Below are 8,354 nucleotides of genomic sequence, written 5' to 3' on the forward strand. Positions count from 1 at the left end.
GGTGCAGTGATCCATAAGTAAATATAAGAGAGTTTTTCGATTTTTAAAATGCCGTATGATATCATAGTATGGCTACGTTAATAATACTAGAATTTCAAATTTTGATGTTTTTTCTCGAGATACCTTGAAAATAAAATATTAAATAATGTTTATTACAAATTAATAACGATTTAAAAATATAGGTATAAATGGTTGGATATTAATTAAGTCAGAATATAACGGAACAAAAGAAGGCTTTGGAAATTCAATTCAAATAGAAGAAAACGGTTGGAGCACGTAGTTCCGCCTATTATAACTCTTGTATAGTATGTTCATGCCATCCTATGAGGACTCTAGCTTTTAGATAAATTGGTTATTTGATATGGTATTAGAGTGAGAAGGTCAAGTGTTTGAATCCCAGGAGCAATAAATAGGCAAGAGAATATACATTAATATATCATACATACACCTTGAGCTTTTAGAGCAATTGGTTCTTTAACATGGTATTAGAGTAGAAGATCAAGTGTTCGATTTCCTCTTTAATTAATCTAAGCTATTGATCATGTAGACCCACCTTATAAAAGTCATGTTAAGATCAGGATAAATTCATGATTAAAAGGTGATGAACTCAAAGCAGATAAGGTTTTGAAAATAGGATAATATTGTTTGATGAATATTTCAAAATTTCATAAGATTTTGAAACTCTCAATAATATTTGTCACTAGGAATAGGGACAAAGATAGACTAGCAATTTCAGTGACAGTTTTGGTAACAAAAGTACATCATAAACACATGCCAAAAGGCAAATTATCATATAAAGAGAAGGCGCAGGAACCAATAACAGTTTATACCATGAAGTTTTAAACTTATATTAAAGTGAAATATCCAGCACTCTCCCAGAGCACTGAAAGCTTTAATGCTCTCGGTTGCATCGCTGCACTTGGACAGTCCAATTGATCAATCGGGACTGTACATATATTAGTTGCATCAAATATTTCTTGGGCTGACATGTAAGGGAAAAAGAAAAAAGAAAAAAGAAAAAAATCCATCTTTAAGTTGCTGGCATTAAACCAGATTAGGTCTACCAGACTCACCTCTTTCTTAGAACATCTGTTGTTGGTTTTTGTCTGAAGCCCACGTGGTTGAGAGCAGATGAGGTGTTACCCCGGTAACACCTTAGTGGGTGTTACCCTTACGGTGGAGCCCACCTTAATGATCTTTTGTACATATATCCAAGCCATACATCCGTTTTTCCAGCCCATTCTAGACTGGGTTTCAAAAATTATGCAGATCCCAATATCAAGTGGACCACACCTAGGGGAAACGGTGGTAATTGAGGGTCTCACCATAAAAAATTCCAAAGAGCCTGTAAGGTTTTCCTAATGTTTATTTCCAATCCAACCTTTTGATAATGTCAAGAAGATCCGGATGAAGGGAAAATACAAAAATCAGCTTGATCCAAAACTTTTGTGGCCTACGAAAAGTTTTTAATGATCATTCATCACTATTTTTAGTGGTATGGTCTACCTGAGAGTTGGATCTTCTTAAGGTTTGGGATCACACACTAAAATTATATATATATATATATATATGACATGGATATACAGACAGTTTGGTTAACACCCACTAACCTATTGCCCAGGTCCGATTGTGAAAGCATGCAAGTCCATCAGATGCATGCATTTGTGCATGTGTACGTACATGTATATAATAACATGTGCATGAAGGTAATCAAAACATTAAAAATAACTTAAGATAACGTAATCTATACGGGAATCCAGCATGAAGGCAATATGCATGTGGGTCACTCACATGGGACATGGTAGAGCCGGAAGAACCCGAATATGGCAGACCAATCTCAGCCTATCTACAGTACACGTGGCAGGGTGACGTGCAAATCAGTATAGTACTCCAAACTAGTGGGGTACGTGCATGGGCAGTTGATATTCCAGAATCTCACCCACCAGCAAGCCTAGCTCTCACTTTTCGACACTTTCCATCACTCAAATGATGAGATGGTTAGGATCATCTGATTCGTGTGTATCTTTAGTTATTTGCCACCCATAGTAGGGCCCACGAGATGGACCGTCATGATTGATAAACCAAGCTGCCAAGTATACTGTAGAGAGATGGCTCTACTGTATTCAAGTCCTTGCAGATCCACCGTATCAACTTCCCACTCACACATGAAATTATTGAAATTATGTTAAAATTTATCAGAACTCAAAAAAGAGAATCATATGATTTGCAAGCTAATGAATTTTGATCACCTTTGGAAAAGAAGAGTTGTTTGATGCTCTGGCCGAAAATGACGCTTGATACACAGGCATGGGTGAACTCAGCACATTCCCAGAATAAGCATAATTTTTGGCTCATGATACATGTAACTGAAGCCCATATTTTAGAAATTTTAATTCAAATAACGATGGATGGAGACGAGCACTAGTGCTGAACTGCCCTGCTCAACCTTTCAATGCCACGGTCCCTGGATCACCTATCTTCATTTTAATTTACTTATTAAGCTAAAGTGATTAAGCACCTTTAAGTAAAAAAAGTTATTTATAATTGATCTTAAACCAAACTTACTTACCTCAAATAAGTTACTTATCTACTGGTGTAAGTGAGAAAAAAAAAAGTAACTTATTTGGTGGTATCCAAACAGGCCTTAAGAGGCAAGGGAATCAGAATCCGCAAAACTCATAAAGTGGGTTTGCACAAGAAAGACAACAGCGTCTACCAACAGGCCATCTGGTATGTTTGTGTTTTTCTTACCTATGTTGGTAATAGGTCTGGTTGGTTAGCCCAAGCCCCGCTCATTTAATAAATGGGTCAAGAAGTCTTTCCCAAACCTGACCCATGACCCATTACCCTCTAACCTGACCCGAGCTTAAAAATTAATCAAGCTCAACCCAACCAACCACAATCCAACTTAGATTTAAGAATGGATTATGACACTAATGCAATCCACAACCTAAAAAAGGCATTAGCCATCATCATCGAAGCCTTTTCCCAATTAATTGGGGTCGGGTAGCTAAGGCATACTTATACATGTAAAAACAATTCATCTATACTTCTCTTCTTTTTTTTTGTTTTGGGCTTTGCCTAAGGTTGGATGAAGTGGTCCGGCCTTACCATAGGTAACCTCTATGGTCAGGTCAGGTTAGGAGGGTTCAACCAGCCCATTTACATAAATGGGTCACATTTCTAGACTGAGCCAGACCCACTACCCATTAACTGGTTGGGCCAGTTGGCCCACGGGTCAACCCGTCCATTGCCACTCCTATTCTTAACCAATGTTTATCTCACCTGACCAAACTGGACGATCGACTCAAATTTCCAGGTTTTTAAATTATGGTTTTTTCCACTTAAAGGATTATGTCATGGATGGAATAAACTTCCTATATAGCTAGCTAATAAACTATGGTCGAAATCGCTATTTGATGTTTAGATGCACCACTGAATTGAATTGTGACTATAAACCAGATAAATTGGAACCTCTTTATTTTAATTTTAATTTTTTCGAAAGGCAGTCATGTACACCCCATCACTGATGCATGTTACCACGTACAGCTGACAGGTGCAAACTACGGGCAGTTCATCACTAGGTCTGACATTGTAAATGTTCAAACCCAAACATATAGCAAGTCCATTCAACAGGTGGGCCTTGATGTTATACAGGAACAAACATCATGATACACATGAAGACCCTTTGTCACGTATTAATATCACCAACTAGAAGAATACTCCTTTCCCTCTCGTTTAATGTTAAAATATTCTCATGAAGATCTTTTAGAAATATATTATAATAATAAAATATTATTCTTAGGACAATTCTTATTTTAAGATTTAAACCAGAGGAGAATGTGGATAGTAACTTTTACTTAGTGAGATTTATACGTGGGGAAAGATCTTCATCTTCCCGTGTATCTTGATGTTTGTTCGTCTATATTAAATTCATTTTATAAAAAGTGGCCCCTCTACAAATGTAATAACCCAAGTCTTGGGTGAGCTCTAGAGAATAGTAGTCCTAGAATTTGGCAGTCTTGAAGTTTGCTATTCAATAATTAAGTTAGAAATTCATGGATTTCATGAGCATTGTTTTTGCCTATTAACAATAAACAAATGTTCTAAATCAAATCTCTGATCCCAAACATGTCCAATATCTAATAGATGTGCGTGAGATAATACAGTAGCAAATTTACAATCTGATAGGTGAGGCCTTTTGGTAACTTATGGGGAAATTTTAAATTGAGAGTTGCAAATTTTCAATTGAAAGGATGAAATAATCTGCAAACAATCCAAACACAATGAGCAGAATTTTATTATGAAGTATTGTGATACAAGCTCCATCCAAACAGGTTATCAAAGTAATATCACTAGACTACGATATTTCATTTTTAGTTAAGATGTGTATATGTTAAGAGCTTTATATATATATATATATATATATATATATATATATATATATATATATATCTATATATATATATATATATATCTATTATTTTAAATAAAATAAATAAGTTATAATTTTCAAAATATAATCTCTTATATTTTAACATATAGCAAATGAGCACTTTTCTTTATATAACATTGCCCACATCAAGATTAGATAAGTTCTGAAGATGATATATAGGATGATGCTGATGATCATGTAAGTAGGTCATAGCCCTAAAATCACATAAATTGAGCGATCCTGACCTCAGATTAACAAGCTTTCATTTGCTGAATTTGGACCCTTGACTGTTTTTCATTTTAACCGTCAACTAGATGTCCACCAATAAGCCAGTTAGGAAATTAGTTAGGTTCAATTATTTGGCTTTGATCAATCTAAAGTGGGGCATGTGGTTTGGATGGTTCATTTTAATTACGTGTACATGCAACATGTGCAACTTCCAAGGGCGTGATCATGAGCCATCATAGCCTGCCAGAGTATCAAAGCCTTTTCCAATGCAAAAATGGCCAAAGATACGGATGGCCTTACCCATTTTTAGAGGACTCACATCTTCATTGCTCAAAAAAGGAAATGTAAAAATGGTATTATATAAGGCCTAAAAATGTCTAAAAACCAACTTTTGGGACATGACTGTCATTTGTAAATTTGGTTGAGGATAATTTTGTAATTGTATTCTAGTGTTAGAAATTTCTAATTGTGATTATCAAGGTGGGTTTTTTTAATTTTAATAAGTTTCAGGGTCATTCCTCTGCAAGTCCTTGTGAAGCTAGTTCACCTGTTTACTCACTATTGCCTGTTTGAGGCCCACCTACGTGCATTAAGTGAGCTACACCATGATGATAGCCAGTTCCCAAAATAGCTCCCATTCAATTATAAGGTGGGCCACACCAAATAAAACAATGGACAACCATCTAAATATTTTCAAATTCAAATTATAGCCCACATGATGGTTAGATTGGCTTGAATTTTCGGAGCGTCCAACTTTCAGGAGGATACTACAAACACCACAGCAGGCCCATAAAGAGCCATTGTAGGATAAGCTTATTTTACAATGACTGGCAGAGGAATGGCTCTCGACTGGTAATTTATGGGGTTGTTTGGTAATTAGGAATTTAAGAATTACTTAGGAATCTAATTCTTTTATTGAGAGTTTTGTAGTATGAGTTCTGTTTGGCAATCTAAAATTGGATTTAGATTTTCAAGAACTTTCAAGCGAGCTTTTAAAAAAGAATCATGACTTAAAACTAGGAATTGAATTCTCGTATGAATTGAATTTTGGTCAAGTTTGAAAACTGGCCTTGTAATTAGATTCCAATTCCAAAAGGACAGAATCTAAGGTGCCAACCAACCCCTTGGAAATGTTGGCTCCTGATTATATGAAGCTTAAGTCTCAAGATTAGCATATGTAATCTAGCCTTGAGTATGATCAAGTGGGGTCTAGTTTCATAGATCTAGACCATTGATATGATGGGCCACAGTAGATGGGGGAATCCTTAAGGACTTTTAAGTTGGATGATTGCAGCCATTTAATCTTTGCTTTCTTTGTCCAGTGTAGATCGTTGATTTAGTTTCTATCCTAATTGTTAATTTGCAAACTAAAAGTCTAGGATTGTCCTGTTAATGTGACTTCAAGAATCTTTCATCCATGTGGGCCCACCATATCAATGGTCCAGATGATCCTGATATCCACCATAATCATACAAACTCATGGCTGAGAATCCCATAATCCCTCCTTGAATAATTTTACTAATTACTATAATGCGAAAATGGGTTGGGATAGATGGTCCAAGCCCAACCCATGAGCCCACAACATGAATCTGGACCGCCCAACCTAAAGCGGTCTGGGCTAAGTCGACCGACCATCCAAATACTGACCCCACCCAATGGTTGATGGGAATAGGTGTGGCAACGTATGGGCTAAGGTCGGTCTAGCTTAATGATTTGATTTGGACAACAGACGGGCAAGACCATTCATCATAGGCCTGGGTTTTGATTTCAAGCCCAGGCGATGTTTATGGCCCAAGCCCAGCCAACAAACCCAGGGCGCTCGGCCCATTGCTAACCCTCGATATGATGGTCTGGTCTGGGCCTTTTTAGGAGTATGCAACTACAGGTCCAGCCCAATACATTTACATCGGTACATGACCCGGTGCAAAGGGCATTGCATTGTACACGCACATTTTCAGTTCTGGGGTGTGGGCCCCATGCTCCAGTAATCCAGACCATGCTTTTGTTGATTCTTGTACTGGATGGACCATTAAGTAAAAGAGCACCAGGTTGGAAGATCCCACCACTTGTTATATAAACTGAAAGGTTTCTATGCTCCCATCTTTAAGATCCTTTGGAAGCTGTACCACTGGTAAGGATTGACATTGTGCGCATGGATTAGATGGTATTAAGTGGGATGAAACTTTAAATCCCTTAGTTTGAAAAATCATCTTTGTTTGGTTTATTGCGGGTTTTCAACATTGGATTTTGGACGTGGAGTAGGTTAGATTAGGAAGGGCTTTCCTCAACCCAATCAGGATTTGTAGAATTCATGGGATTTCCTCCTGAAAACATGAGTCAGGAAGTTCTCACCCAAGGGAAGTATAGGCCACCTTGATACTTAGTGAGGAATTCAACCCCTCCATCTACTTTACAAGATCATTTTAGAGTAAGCGGCCAAAAAAATGAGGTCGATTTAAAACTCAAGTGGACCACACAAGATAAAATAGCGGGAATTAAGCGACCACCATTGAAACATTCATATGGCTGCAAAAGTTTTGCATCACGATAAAGTTTTCTATGTTATGTTCATCCTGACAGCAATGAACTTATAAACAGTTGGGATGGCATATAAACATCATGGTAGAACTCAAGAAGGTTTCAATGGTAAGAAATTCTTTCCCCAATCTTTCCTCTCACATGGCTCACTTAAGTTTCGAATTTGCTTGACTTTTGATAGTACGTCTTGAAATGATCTCACAAAATGGATGGACACCCTAGATTACTCACTAACATCAAAGTGGGCCCAGCTTACTTCTCACCATGGTTTTCAAATATGGTTTTCGAGATTAGAAGTTGTTTTACACCTACAATCAAACACGGTGGGCATGTTACGAGCGTGTTTGATTTTTTAATTCACCGAAAAATACTGTATAAATATTTAATAATTATTTCTCCTGTATTTAGGTCACTTTTTCAAACGTTTGATTTAGCCACATGCTTTTTTTACTGAAAAATCAAAAACACTACAACATATTTATGGGTCCCACCGTGATATATATCGCTTATCCACACCGTTCATCTATTATGCTTAACGCATTTATGGCATGAGCCAGAAAATGAGGCATATCTAAAGCTCAAGTGGACCACGCCACGGGAAAAATGGAATCGAATACTTACTATTAAACACCTCTTAGGGCCACTGTTTCTTGTGGTGTGGATCATTTGAGTGTTTGATGTACCTCATTTTTCGACTCATGCCTTAAAATATTATATTAAAACGGCTGCAACGAGTGAATATATTATATACATCACCTTAGGGTCCACAAATATAAAAAACAACTCTTTTGAACTGATTTCCAATATAGCAAGTATGATGTATATTCGAACACCGGTATCCAATGGATATTCAAATTTCAAAAGGGTGAAATGATAATAATTACCAGGTATTTACACATGCGTGATAAATCAAATACACCCTTCATGAATCCAAACACGTATTTAAGTCAGCACTTCTCCAAACACCAAAGTGATTGGACTCACTCCCGTGACATTAATATACAATCCACCAAGTGCATTTATCGCAAAAATGCAATTCCATCCCCCTTAATGTCATCTAATTCCATGCGCAAAACACCCCCTATGGTTTGGCCCATATGAACCGTGGATTTTTTTTTGCCCCAGGACCGTACAATCGAAGGATACAACCCAA

The sequence above is a fragment of the Magnolia sinica genome, chromosome 18, assembly GCF_029962835.1.
Source record: "Magnolia sinica isolate HGM2019 chromosome 18, MsV1, whole genome shotgun sequence".
Taxonomy (NCBI): Eukaryota; Viridiplantae; Streptophyta; class Magnoliopsida; order Magnoliales; family Magnoliaceae; genus Magnolia; species Magnolia sinica.